This window comes from Hyposmocoma kahamanoa, unplaced genomic scaffold (assembly GCF_003589595.1).
Source record: "Hyposmocoma kahamanoa isolate Upper Pololo Valley unplaced genomic scaffold, ASM358959v1 94, whole genome shotgun sequence".
Lineage (NCBI taxonomy): Eukaryota > Metazoa > Arthropoda > Insecta > Lepidoptera > Cosmopterigidae > Hyposmocoma > Hyposmocoma kahamanoa.
Genome location: NW_020654878.1, coordinates 8,955,834 through 8,968,061, shown reverse-complemented (window position 1 = coordinate 8,968,061; position 12,228 = coordinate 8,955,834). Strand labels below are relative to the sequence as shown.

General features: G+C 35.3%; 1 protein-coding gene across 3 annotated transcripts in view; it reads left to right on the top strand.

The window, feature by feature from the left end:
* The window catches only part of LOC113237889 (homeotic protein antennapedia-like), a 241,128-nt gene that overhangs the window by 143,900 nt on the left and 85,000 nt on the right, over window positions 1-12,228 (top strand). For 2 of the 3 annotated variants that reach the window (XM_026474597.1, XM_026474599.1), the window contains exon 1: window positions 4,579-5,018. The exons of the other annotated variant lie outside the window; for it this stretch is intronic. The gene's annotated coding sequence lies outside the window, so the exon portion shown is untranslated. Of the gene's footprint in view, window positions 1-4,578; window positions 5,019-12,228 lie in introns of those variants that run through there. 3 annotated transcript variants of the gene reach the window in all.

Below are 12,228 nucleotides of genomic sequence, written 5' to 3'. Positions count from 1 at the left end.
ACGTCCTAAGACGTTCTGGACTCTGGTTACTCATTAAGGTATACAGATCTCCATTCAATCGATTTCCGGTTTGCCCTTTCCCCTCAATATCACCATCACACTTATCATCTCCTGTCACAGGGTGTCTAAATAGTTTGAAATAAATAAAAATATTTTATTCTTTAACACAAAACATACAACATTTAAAATAAAATAATGAAACTTAAATGATTGATTACTCAAAACTGTATCGAAGAAAAAGTAAAAACATTAGCAATTTGCTGATGTTTAGGCTTCCCCTGGCAAGTATGGCGTATACTTGCTAGTTGAAGCGCGTGTAGAGACGGGGCTATCTTTACAATTAAAAAAATATAAATAAGAGGGTACTTTATTCACACGTGTGGTCTGTGTTTATTCACTATAAAGAACACTTATTGCAGAAATAACAAAACTTTTAAATTTCAATTTACATACGTACCAACTACCGACCATACTGATAAGTGTGTAAAGAGTAATTAACATTACTGTGTACAAAGAATAGAAACACAATGTCTAGGAATAATATGTCCATCTTTGTAAATAGTAATAGTTCAACATCGTCATCATACTCTGCCCGACTTCACCTATTGCTGCGTATAGACCTTCAGTACTTGGTCATTGGTTGGTTGGCCATCCACCACAATGTTGAGCTAGTCTCACCCATCTACGGCTTTGTCAATGTCGTCTACACAATCAATCTCGCATAATATACAGGCTGTCCCACGGCTTTGCGACATGGACAGAAAGACTTTGAATATTGTAGATAGAATATTTTGCTTCACGGAGAGACAAAAAAATTAATAAATCTTTTTAAAAGTAAGTAATACTTTTTACATATTTACATAAACATATTCACATAAACTCAATTGCTTAGTCTTAAAATTATTTTTTGAATTATTTATGCTGGACATTTTATTGCCTATGTTGGTGAATTAAATTTTAGAATGCGAAATTTTTGCTTTCTTAAATAATTAATATTATTTAATTACATAAAAACAAACAAAAATTAACCTTACGGACACTTTCGATCGCCGTCATAAAAATACAAGATTTTTTTTCACATCTGGTCGGTTCGATTCCCAAGTGAGCAAAGAACTTTTTAAAAATCTTTAGATCGCGGAATTACGCTTTCAAAACTAAAATAATGTTGCCATGAATAAGCCATTTATAACATTCAAAGAACTTTCCATTCGTGTTGCATTGCCGTGTGTATGGTTAAATAATAACAAATAGACAATATAAAGAAAATAGTATTTAAGTAATATCATTGCAATGTCTTAAAAAAACCGACCTCAACAGTTATTGATCCCCTAGTTTGCCACCCGTAAAGGTGGAATATTTTCTTCAAATTTAAACGGAACCACTACTGAGGCACCCTCTTTGTGACAATAACAGAATCATCAAAATCGGTTCACAAATGCCATGCCAATCGGTCCGCAATGCAAAAGTTATCGCGTAACATACATTAAAAAAAAATGTTACGTACGTTTTTTGATGTCGTTTAAAAATGTAACTATTTGCGGTAACTTCTTTTTTTTATATTGTTATGTGTATGTAAATACATAATATAAATATATGGGAAATGTAATTGAGATAGAAATGTCATTATTTAATAGGCAAATTTTTGCCCTTTAAAGTAATTTATTAATTTACGTCCTGTATTTTGTATGCAATTTGATTTGATTTGAATAGGCAAATTGTTTACTATATTATTCAAGTTTAATTAACTTAAATACTTAATTATAAACATCTGTCTATGCATGTTGGTGGTCGCCAGCATAGCATTTAAGTTTTCTCTGAAAAATCGTCAAAACTAACAGGACAGCCCTCACATGTAGAATGTATACCGTTCAATATGCAAAAACATTTCCTTATAACCTAACAAGCGTTTCAACCGGACAATAGGATCACATGCAAATAACGTCAATTAGAATTGTTCCGAAGAAAAATGCAAAGAAGAGACGAATTCAATTTAAAATGAGATCCGTCTACGTTCCGGGCTTTCGATCGGAATGAAATTGAAAAAGAGAGTAAAAAATTCACCAGAGTGAAATAAATAAAAATAGAGCCTGGTCGCTACAGCGCAAGTCGCCGTTGAAATGTAAATAAAAGAGAAAAAAAGCTTTTTGTGAACGAAATAAATTTTAAAATGTGTAGATTTTTGTGGTGACGCTGTTACCGTCTATGACTGTTATCATTCCTGTTGTTTATCGACTTTGTGATATGATTATAAAATTTTTACTTGAAAATGCGCAACAGAAGATATTTAACTATGGCATCAGTTACTAACGCAGGTAAAAGACCAAATAATGCAATTTACTCACTAATATCGATAAGTATTTTTTTATATATTATATCTTTAGTATATCAGGTTTCAGCAGCAGCAGAGCTTCTTGTGAAACAGTTCGTCCAGGGAAGTACTGTCATCTTACCTATTTCTGCCGCCAATCAGTAAATGGGTTACCTAAGTGTGCTGATGAAATTACAGGCACTTAGGATTTGTCAACTTAGGAATATGTCGGGGTGACGGGCGCAGTGGTAGTGTCCCTCAGATCTTTGTGATTTAAAGCTCTGAGTGGCACTGCAACTGTTATGGGTAGGCGTGTCGCTTAACACGTGGCGCACGACTTGTTCGCCCGAATTCGTCAAAGACCTGAAGCGCACCGCCACTGCGCCCGTCACCCTGAGACATAAGTTGACAAGTCCCATGTGCCTGTAATTTCACCAGCACCCTTACCCTTCAAAACCGGAAGACAGTAATGCTGACATTACTGCTTGGCGGCAGAAATAGATAAGGTGACAGTACTTTCCTGGATGAATTCTTTCACAAGGAGCTCTACTGCTACCATGTGCCTGTAATTTCACCAAACTAACTAAATCGGGTTATACTGATAATTTAGTACCAGTAAAGCTCATTGAAAGAGTTCGTCTAGGCAAGTACTGCCACCTTACCTATTTCTGCCGCCAAGCAGTAATGTCAACTTTACTGTGTTCCGGTTTTGAAGGGCAGGATATTGTTAAAATTACAGGCACATGGGACTTGTCATCTTGTCTCAAAGTGACGGGCGCAGTGACAGGGCCCCTAAGATCTTTACGATTTAAAGCTCGGTGTGGCACCGCAACTGTTATAAACAAGAGTGTCGCTTGTTCGTCTTGTCACTTGAAATTCTAAAAAAACGCTGTTTTGTGTCGGTTTTTCAAATTTCTGTTAGAATTGCTTCGCTGCTTTGATTACACATGTTAATGTAAATTTAAAATGGATTCATGAGGATTTATTAGCCCACTTGCGATAATACCTATGCCCTTGATTAACTATTAAAAATATCTACCCACTATATATTATATAGCTACTATTGTGGCTTTACATAAGTATCCTACTACTCCTAATCTTTACATATCCTTTTAAAATTAATGCATCCAACATCAGTAGGGGAAAGTTTTACCTAAAATTATATTTGTGGGTCGTCACGCTTTTCCGGGGTCGTTGGGGGGGTGAAGAACGAGGTGCGGGGGCGATTAGAGGGGTCCTTTGTAAGCGAGTCGTAGGTGGTAGGGACTGTATTCATAGGCCGAATGCGATTGACAGACGATTAATGAATTTCTGTATGTATGTTATAGTTAAGTTTGGTTAGTGCCGAAGGTGGATAGTTAACGTTATATGGCGTTGTGGTTTTAAATCTTGTTAGAGGTTTCTCATTTAAAAATTCCGATTTCTTTCATTAATACATGATATATTTTCATTATATTGTCATTACATCAAATATTATAAGTTCTTAATGGCTGTTTTCCTGTGTAATTAATTTGCTTAAAGAAATAAAATTGAAAAACCTCTTAATACATCAAAACACGTCTTTGATTAACCGTAACTGATAGACAGATACTTATTAAGTCGTAATTAAATCATGTAGAGCAAGGCGGTGTCTAATTAATTGGTTCAAAGAACGTTACTATACATAGAGGTCAGTTCTAATCCGGCCGGCACTTAAGTTGCGGGGGCAATCGGGCGTTATACGCATTTCTAACATTTAGTTTTCTGCTGAAACCAAATGTTCCGTGCCGCCGTAGCTCGATGAAGCGTCTTATCGAGATTTCGGCCTTTATAAATGCTTTACTGAATAATAATGAACTGAAAGGGTGAAGAAAGTTCAAAGAACTAATGTTATTTTTTATGTAGTGTCGTAATACACGCGACAGTACGCATTTCGCGTTGATGTGTTTTGTGATTTCCAATACATAGCGATTGCGATTCATTTGAGAATTGACAAACATTAGACTTAAATTTTTTGAATTCTAGACATGGTACGTCGATAGATACCATTTGTGGCAAGATTTAGTATTTATTCGGTGTTTATAGAAAGTTTTCGTAATAGCTCTATGTGTGCTGTATTGTAGCTCATCTCTAAGGAGGCGGGGAAGGAAGTGGTGTTTGGAAACCGTTTACGCTAAGTTGAGGCTATCCCGACAAAGTTTGGGAAGAATTTTTAATCAGGCGGCGTGAGTAGCGGCGCGCGGGGGTGGCAGGCGGCGTCGCGGCGGCGGCGCGGCAGTGCGCCGCGCGCGGGCCCGCCGCCGCCCGCTACACTCGCCGCCATGCCGAGCGCCTGCCGCGCCGCGTCAGCTGCCGCCCGCGTTCACGCCACGCGCGACACCCACCTCTGAACTCACGCGCTCTCATTCGCGAAACTGAATAAGTTCGACAAATCCTCCTCCTACCTGGACCATTACATTGACGAGTGTCTCCTTAGTGATATAATCCTAATTTTTAGTTTTCACTTAGTACAAAATTGTAAAATATCTCATTTAAATAGTAGAATAATTAAGTCACATATTTTTAAAAAGTACAAAATAATGTAAAATAGTAGCACTGTAGCGTCTTTAGATTACATACGAATAAATACAGGGTCAGTTTTGTATGAATTCAATGTGATGGTAGTTTAAGTCGCTGAAACGAGCCCGCTACTGTTCATACCGCTTTAAGATACCAAGACTTGATTATACAGGTAAGATTTATTATACTACCATTTCTTAAAAACTAATTTGCACTTTTAATTACTCAACTTTGTAGTTTTGTCCTGTGACTAGGGGAATACCCGCAAAATATAAACAGCACTACCAGCTGTTTTTCAGCATTAATAAACAAATATGTAAAATGAATATTTCAGAAATAATATACAAGCTTTAATAATATTAGACTAACATATTATCACTACCACCAACTTTTTTTTCTAGTTTGCCTAGCAAGTAGGTATCTCTATCTCACTCCAGTACAATGACAAAACACAATCTAATGCAAGACGTTCATTGTTTCCACATCGTCACCGTTTTCAAGCATTGCTGACGCAAAAAGCATACGTTTCTCAGCTCCAACTCAAAGACGACATCGCTATGATTTAAGTCCGGTAGCAAACTCCTAAATCACGCTAGGTGGCAGAGGCGAGCACCGCGCGACAAGACTCTGAGCGCAATCCGCAAATTGTTTGTCCCGCGCCTAACAATTTAAATTTAGACCGAACGAATGCCGATCGAACTCAAAGCCGAACTCGTAAATCGAATGCGAGGCAATTGTTTTGAATTTAACCATGAAACTTAGCAGCGCTCAACAGAATTCAATGAATGCACTCCACTGTGTTCACCGGCGTCGAAAGTTTGATTAATCACCCGTGTTTCTGTTTACATTTATGCCTATATAGGCACATCACTAAATATAGAAGCTAATGAATATATTTCACATTTAGCTTTCCGAAATCAAATAATTTACATAACGTGTTTAGATGTCCAGTTTTTCCACAATAAATTTCCACAACCGGAAACTTTTTTACTCGATGGTAATAAATAACTTACTTACACTATTTGAACAATAGCAGAGATACTAATGCTTGATTTTTGAATTAGTAAAATGCATAGTTATTCAAATTCTCACATACACATTGCCTAATTTGCAGCTAAATGTTTCATTAACGATGTACTTGTATATTTCATTGGTCATGGGAATTTCTCTATATGCTTTAAAATAAGAAAAATACCATATATTTCTTGTACAAAATACACAATGAGTTTGACGCTGAACAGTTTAAGGTAAAGTTGTTTATATTTATTTTCCTTTATTCGATTTTCTAACTATAATTTTTATTGTTTTGAAAATTTCTCAGAACAACCATGATAAATTAGTTACCACATGCTGATATGAACACGAATTAATACAGTAATTAGCTTTTATAACAGCTCATTGTTTTCAACGCTTTTGTCTATTTTCATCTCATCTGTTTTTTAATACAATAGACGTTCGGAGTCATGAAACTGTCAGCAAGCCAAGCGTCACTTACAAAAGCATCTATCAAAGAGGCCGCGGGGTTAAAAACATTTTGTTTTTAATACTTACAAATCCGTAATACAAAAATGGAAACCACTAAATCATGTTTCGACCCTTTGTCCGTAACGCGACAAAAGAAAAGAAACTAGTCTAGTTTTTATCTTTTTGAACGCATGGGTCTAACGGTATGATGCATTATGTTACGAAAGATCCCAAAACGTTAACAATGGTTCGTGAATGGGCTTGCGCAACGCCTTATTTTGTTTTTGTTCACGATTTTCGTGAATAACGCTGAGGTATTTTGTACTCAATTGTTGTAGGGGTGGTCAGTGAAAGCGACTCTTCCGAGTTTTATGATTTGAAGTTGAAAGGCATTATTGCGACCTTGTAGGCTCTTAACATACGATATTGACCTAATCTAAATCAATTAAGTATGTTTTTATGTAAGCAGGCTATAAAACATTTGAGTGCATACCTTTATTGCTTAACAGATAGATTTATATCGAATGTATGCTGTTTAAAAAACATATAAAAGCGGTTAATTTAAAAAGCGATCCATTATTTTCTCCAATGAACCATAAAAACATCGTAAATTCGCATACACAGTGTTAAGGAGGCTTTGATTTGCAAATACCGAATTTTACGAATGTTTTAAAGATGCTAACCTATTCTGTGCTTTAAAGAAATTGTCGCTGCAATTTGCATAGATAAGCAATCTAAACAAGATATATATTAGAAAGTGTAACATTTATCGACAGCATATGAAGCAACCGCCGCCGTGTAGTCTGAGAACCGTGACCTCGTTAGGGAGTTTTATTTTTATTTTCCAGTCCAATTTCCTCTCAGACCGTGTCTAAACTTTAAAATTTCTTAATGACCAACACAATTAGAGACACTTTCGAAATGGTCACAAATTTCGCACGCTTTTTCGATTGGATTTCATATGTGTGTTGCATCCCACTTACATGAAATATATAGTTTTCACATTAAACAGATATTTAGCAGTACGTACGTTTCCAAACACCTCAAAAGTGTTAATTAATATGCCATTAATAACAGCAATGTTTAATAACATTATAATTTTAATTTATAATTCCTATTGTAAGTAATTTGCGTACTCCTTTTTAGTTAAATTTTAAGGTATTAGTTATAATTTTAGTCTTAACCCACTTCAGAACTTTTGTGCCATATGATCCTATAAAAGCGACTCCAACTAAAAACCAATGGTAAAGTAGTCGAGCTGAGAGATTATGCTGACTAAGAGTCGTATTCTAGAACTCTATTCAATGCTCAAGTCAGGATTGCACTGGAAACACAAGCACTGGAAATACGACCCTAATGGCAGGGACTTGAGTATGATTTCGAGTGCTTTAAATCATACTCAAATCCTGACTTGAGTATTGAGTAGAGTTCTAGAATACGACCCTTAGATCCGTTTTAGCTTAACATTTTAATCCATAATTTCTTCTGAAAAAGTCTTAATACGTTGAACAAATGTTTTTTTTCTTTCAATTTACAAGTACATTTTACAATGATTTCTCATATACGGTGTTTTGTGCTAGTCTCAACAGTGCAAGTAAAGATTACAAAAAATAAAAGACCCTAATCAAATAAAGTTTAAACACACAAAAACAATCGAGCATCGGCCGCAACAGCAACAGCCGAGTGTCATTCGCGACCGGGCGCGATATAAATCATTCTCGAAACGAGTAATTAAAATGCTGGTGAATGCCAGAATCAGGCGTTTCGAATTTACGCGACTGCCAAATAGATGCAAAAACATGAAAGTGATATTGCACGCTCGAATTGTGTGAATATGCAAACTGTAATTGAAACTTTGCTGCAACGCGTCTCTCACCAATACGCTTATTAAAAATACTTTCGCAACAAGAACTATAAAGCTACGTAAACCATTCATAAAATATTTTGAATGTTTGTAAATTGCAAATTCTTGCGTTCGGAATGTGATCGGAAATGAAATCTATTAATGTAAATGAACATCAACACGGAAATAAATTTTACATGAGAATTATGTTTCGATGTCAGTTTGATTAATAGTATTTATAATTTTAATTATGACTGTTTGTCACTTATGACAAGTTTACGACTTTTTAACTATATTATCTTATATAATATATCGTCCCTGGAAAGATAAAAAGTCCAAACCGCCAATGAACGGAAATGAGTCATATGTATTTCGTAGTGATCAGTAATGCGATTCGCCACTTTCTCGCAATACATTTTGCTTTAAAAATTGCTCTGAAATCCGAAATAAGACTTTTTTTCCGATGTAAATCGCGTAATTTGTTTTTCAAACAATGTAACGTTTCGGGTCCTTTTCAGGTATCTTAATCACTGCTGACTAACTGGCTGAAAGTAGTTCATTTCCGATATATAACAATCGCGAAAACCTAAGACTTTGATATAGTCACTTTGAAACTTTAAAACCCTAGGTATATGGCGCTTTTCACTCACTATTATTATCTTCTACGAGTACACGAAATATAAAAATAAATAGAGGGATAGATAGATATTATACTTTATCTACATACATATCATAAACTCTCTATAATAAGTTCAAAAACCGCAAATTACGACCAGCATAAAGGTAAACTGTTTTGTTAGAACAAATTTCTTATCTTTGAAAATGTTATTATTGCTTCTTACATCGAATTCGATTCAAATTCCGAATATCTCTGAAAAACAAAACAATTTGATTGGACCTCAATTCTAATATCTGTCGAGATGAAGTTTTATTCGAAATGAAGTGACAATAGCAAACAATTTTGACAATTTCACACGTTACTTGATATCGAATGATATGATAGTTGGGGCCGATTCTAGTTTGTCTATGAATTAAAAATAAAAACTACGGTTGTTTGAGAAATGCGTGAGAAAAGTTTTTATTTGCCGCCATTTCGCCAGTCGTAACATGCGGTTCCTGAACACATCACAGAGAGCTTATAATATGTGTGTAGATAAAGCAGTGTTTGTAACTGTACATAATTAGGCATTAAAACACTCGTGTGATGTTTTTATGTAATAACCCTCCCTCGCATTTTAATGCCTTTCATTATGTAACAGTCACATAAACTACTATTATTCACTATATAACGAATAAAATACATTAAATTTTTTTACTGGCTACAGTGAAAGGATACATTACGCGACATTTGTAAAAGTGCAGGTTGGGGAATTCGAAGATTGAGAACTTTCTTCGACTTGCAAGTTTCATCACGATGTTTTCCTTCACTGAAACCGGTAAATTTCAAATAATATTTCGCACATAAAATCCAAGAAACGCAGAGGTGTAAACCCGGATTCCAATTCAAAACCTCTGCTTGAAAGCCGGTAGGCCAAACCATTAAGCTATGACGATTTCTAGATCAACGAAATATGGAGTTTTTTGTTAACAAAAAATAATAACAAATAACTATACTTTGAAATAATATACAATAAAGTGTAATTAGTGCATTTAAAATATCCTAGTATGTAAATACTTATGACTATAGCATAGTCAGTGCAATGTGGGATACCTATAGGTAAGTGTGTTTTAGTGTAATAAAACAAACTAGGTTTTTTGTTTTCAATTCATGTTTATGGTTATATTTTGTACACTTTTAGAGAAAGAAACACCTGTTCCATACCACTTAATTAACCACAAAAAGACACGGCAAAGGGAAGCCCCAGTTCCAGTAGTCATCTGAGCCATTAAATCTAACTTTACGGCCGCAGTTACGACGGTGCTCAAACAACCGTTTATGCACTCGTTATACCAACCTTAATTGGTGCATTGAGATTATGGGGCTATAATAGGATTCTTAAGGTTGTTTTGCTGATAAACGTTGATTATAACACCGATAAGTTTCTTTCACGATCTTTATTTCAGTATTATAAAGAAATACATTATTTTTTTAATGTTATTTTATTTTAAATACAGGAAATATTTTATCTTAAGGTATTTAGGTTCAAAGTTGTATGTGCACTTAAAATTTATATTTATCTGCACCTTTTTAACACACAACACTGATAAAGTAAATTAAAATGTTTCGATGTTATTATTCGATAACAACGATCCGCCTACTTCCTTAACTTTTTATGTGTTTATCATAAAACTTAACCCAAAGCTGGGGAATTACTTTTCATTGTTTGTGATCAGCTTTGTTTACCTTCGTGTAATAAAAAAAAAGTAAAATAAATAGGATGGTAGTTTTTTACATAATAAATATACTTACGTCTATTCACAATCTTATCTGATAGTAAGTCTAAAAAAAGCCTAAACATTCGTTTAAACACTTATGGTAATTTTTAAGTAACCGAAATATTTTCATTTTATAATTTTCAATTTCGGATTATTCATCGAACCATATTGTAATAGTAAAGAATGGTTCTATAATAACTTACTTTACTATTCTTTACAACTAACATACGCATATAAAAATGTCGTAAACGCCATTTAGCACAATTATGAGTTTCATCAAAAAATGCGTACCTACGTTGTTGTACGATGCGTGCTACAACAACCACGCCTCCTGCTTGTACTGGTAGAAACAATATAGAAAATTGCATTTGATATTACCCGACCCCCCTGTGATTAGGAAACCCATCTATTTTAATGTAATTGTGGCTTTCTATCAAAAATGGAGCGAACAGGGGGAAGCCGTGCGTGACCATTGTGGTAGAACCTTGAATGGTACACGTATTGAAATAATGGTTTCGTCAACGTATATTTTATTAACCACATTACCAAAATAGATCAACACAATGTAGTTTAATTAATGAAGATAACTAAATAAAACATTTTTATTTTATTGAATATTATTCTGTTGTAGTAATATGGTTGTACGGTCTGTCTGTACAATTTAGTCAGGAGAAGTCGTCTGCTCGCGTCAGAGGTTAAGTCAGGACAGCCCTCGTTGTCTTTTGTCAAAGAAAGGAAGGTCAGTCGTAGTCTTTTGTCCTAAGAAAGTCGGTCTAATTTCGAATTTCTGTCAGTCTAGTAAGTTTGTCTTTGTGGCCTGTCAGTCTGGTCATCCACCGAGGCTGGACGTTGGTCATCCATGAAGTCTGGACGCGACAAAGGTATTACATTTTCTTCGAAGAAAAGCTGTCATAGATTTCCTACAAGGTGAAACTATGGCAAAAAAGCCATTTAAACCCAATACATAGATCTGCAGCAAGCACGTAGAGAAATTCGTAAAATCTGCTGACTTGATCTGTAACTTAGTTGGGAGATGGTAGCCTCGGTTTGACACACAGTCCATGGTTCGAGTCCGATTGGATCGAAGGAAATTTTACTTGTTAGTTAAATACAACCTTTTTTGGAATAGTGTAATATTAAAAGGCCTGAGACGAAAACATTTAAAACTGCAGCATTAAAGTCTTTGGCTGCTAGGATGAGGCTGCGTGACGAAAACCTTTTTAAATATAAATTTTACAACGTGGAACCACACAAAATACCTGATCTTCAAGTTAGAAATTTCCTGTATTAAGAGTACCAGAGCACTGAATGAAGTCCGGGGCACTACCCAGAACACCCAAACCGGAATCGAAGATCTTTTCCCAAATTGGCCCTAGTGCGATCGAAACCTCCTTCCATAGTGCCACCCGCTGGGACGTAAAGGTCGTTAAGCAGTTTGCGAAAACCTGTTTCTAATTTTATAAGCGAATGCTGCAATGTACCAACAGAAGTTGGTACTAAATTATGGGTAGATATTGACACCAATAGTGAATTTGTGTCACAAAGCAATGAGTTTTGGTGTTATTTCGTAGGCGGTAAATCCACTAATATATTTCGAAGTCGAGTGTCGAATGAGGCCTAAAATCAAGGCAAGCAACGCCCGGCATAGCAAGTGAGGGGCTTATTCTGCGATACCTGAAACGCCGTAAAATATTCAAAA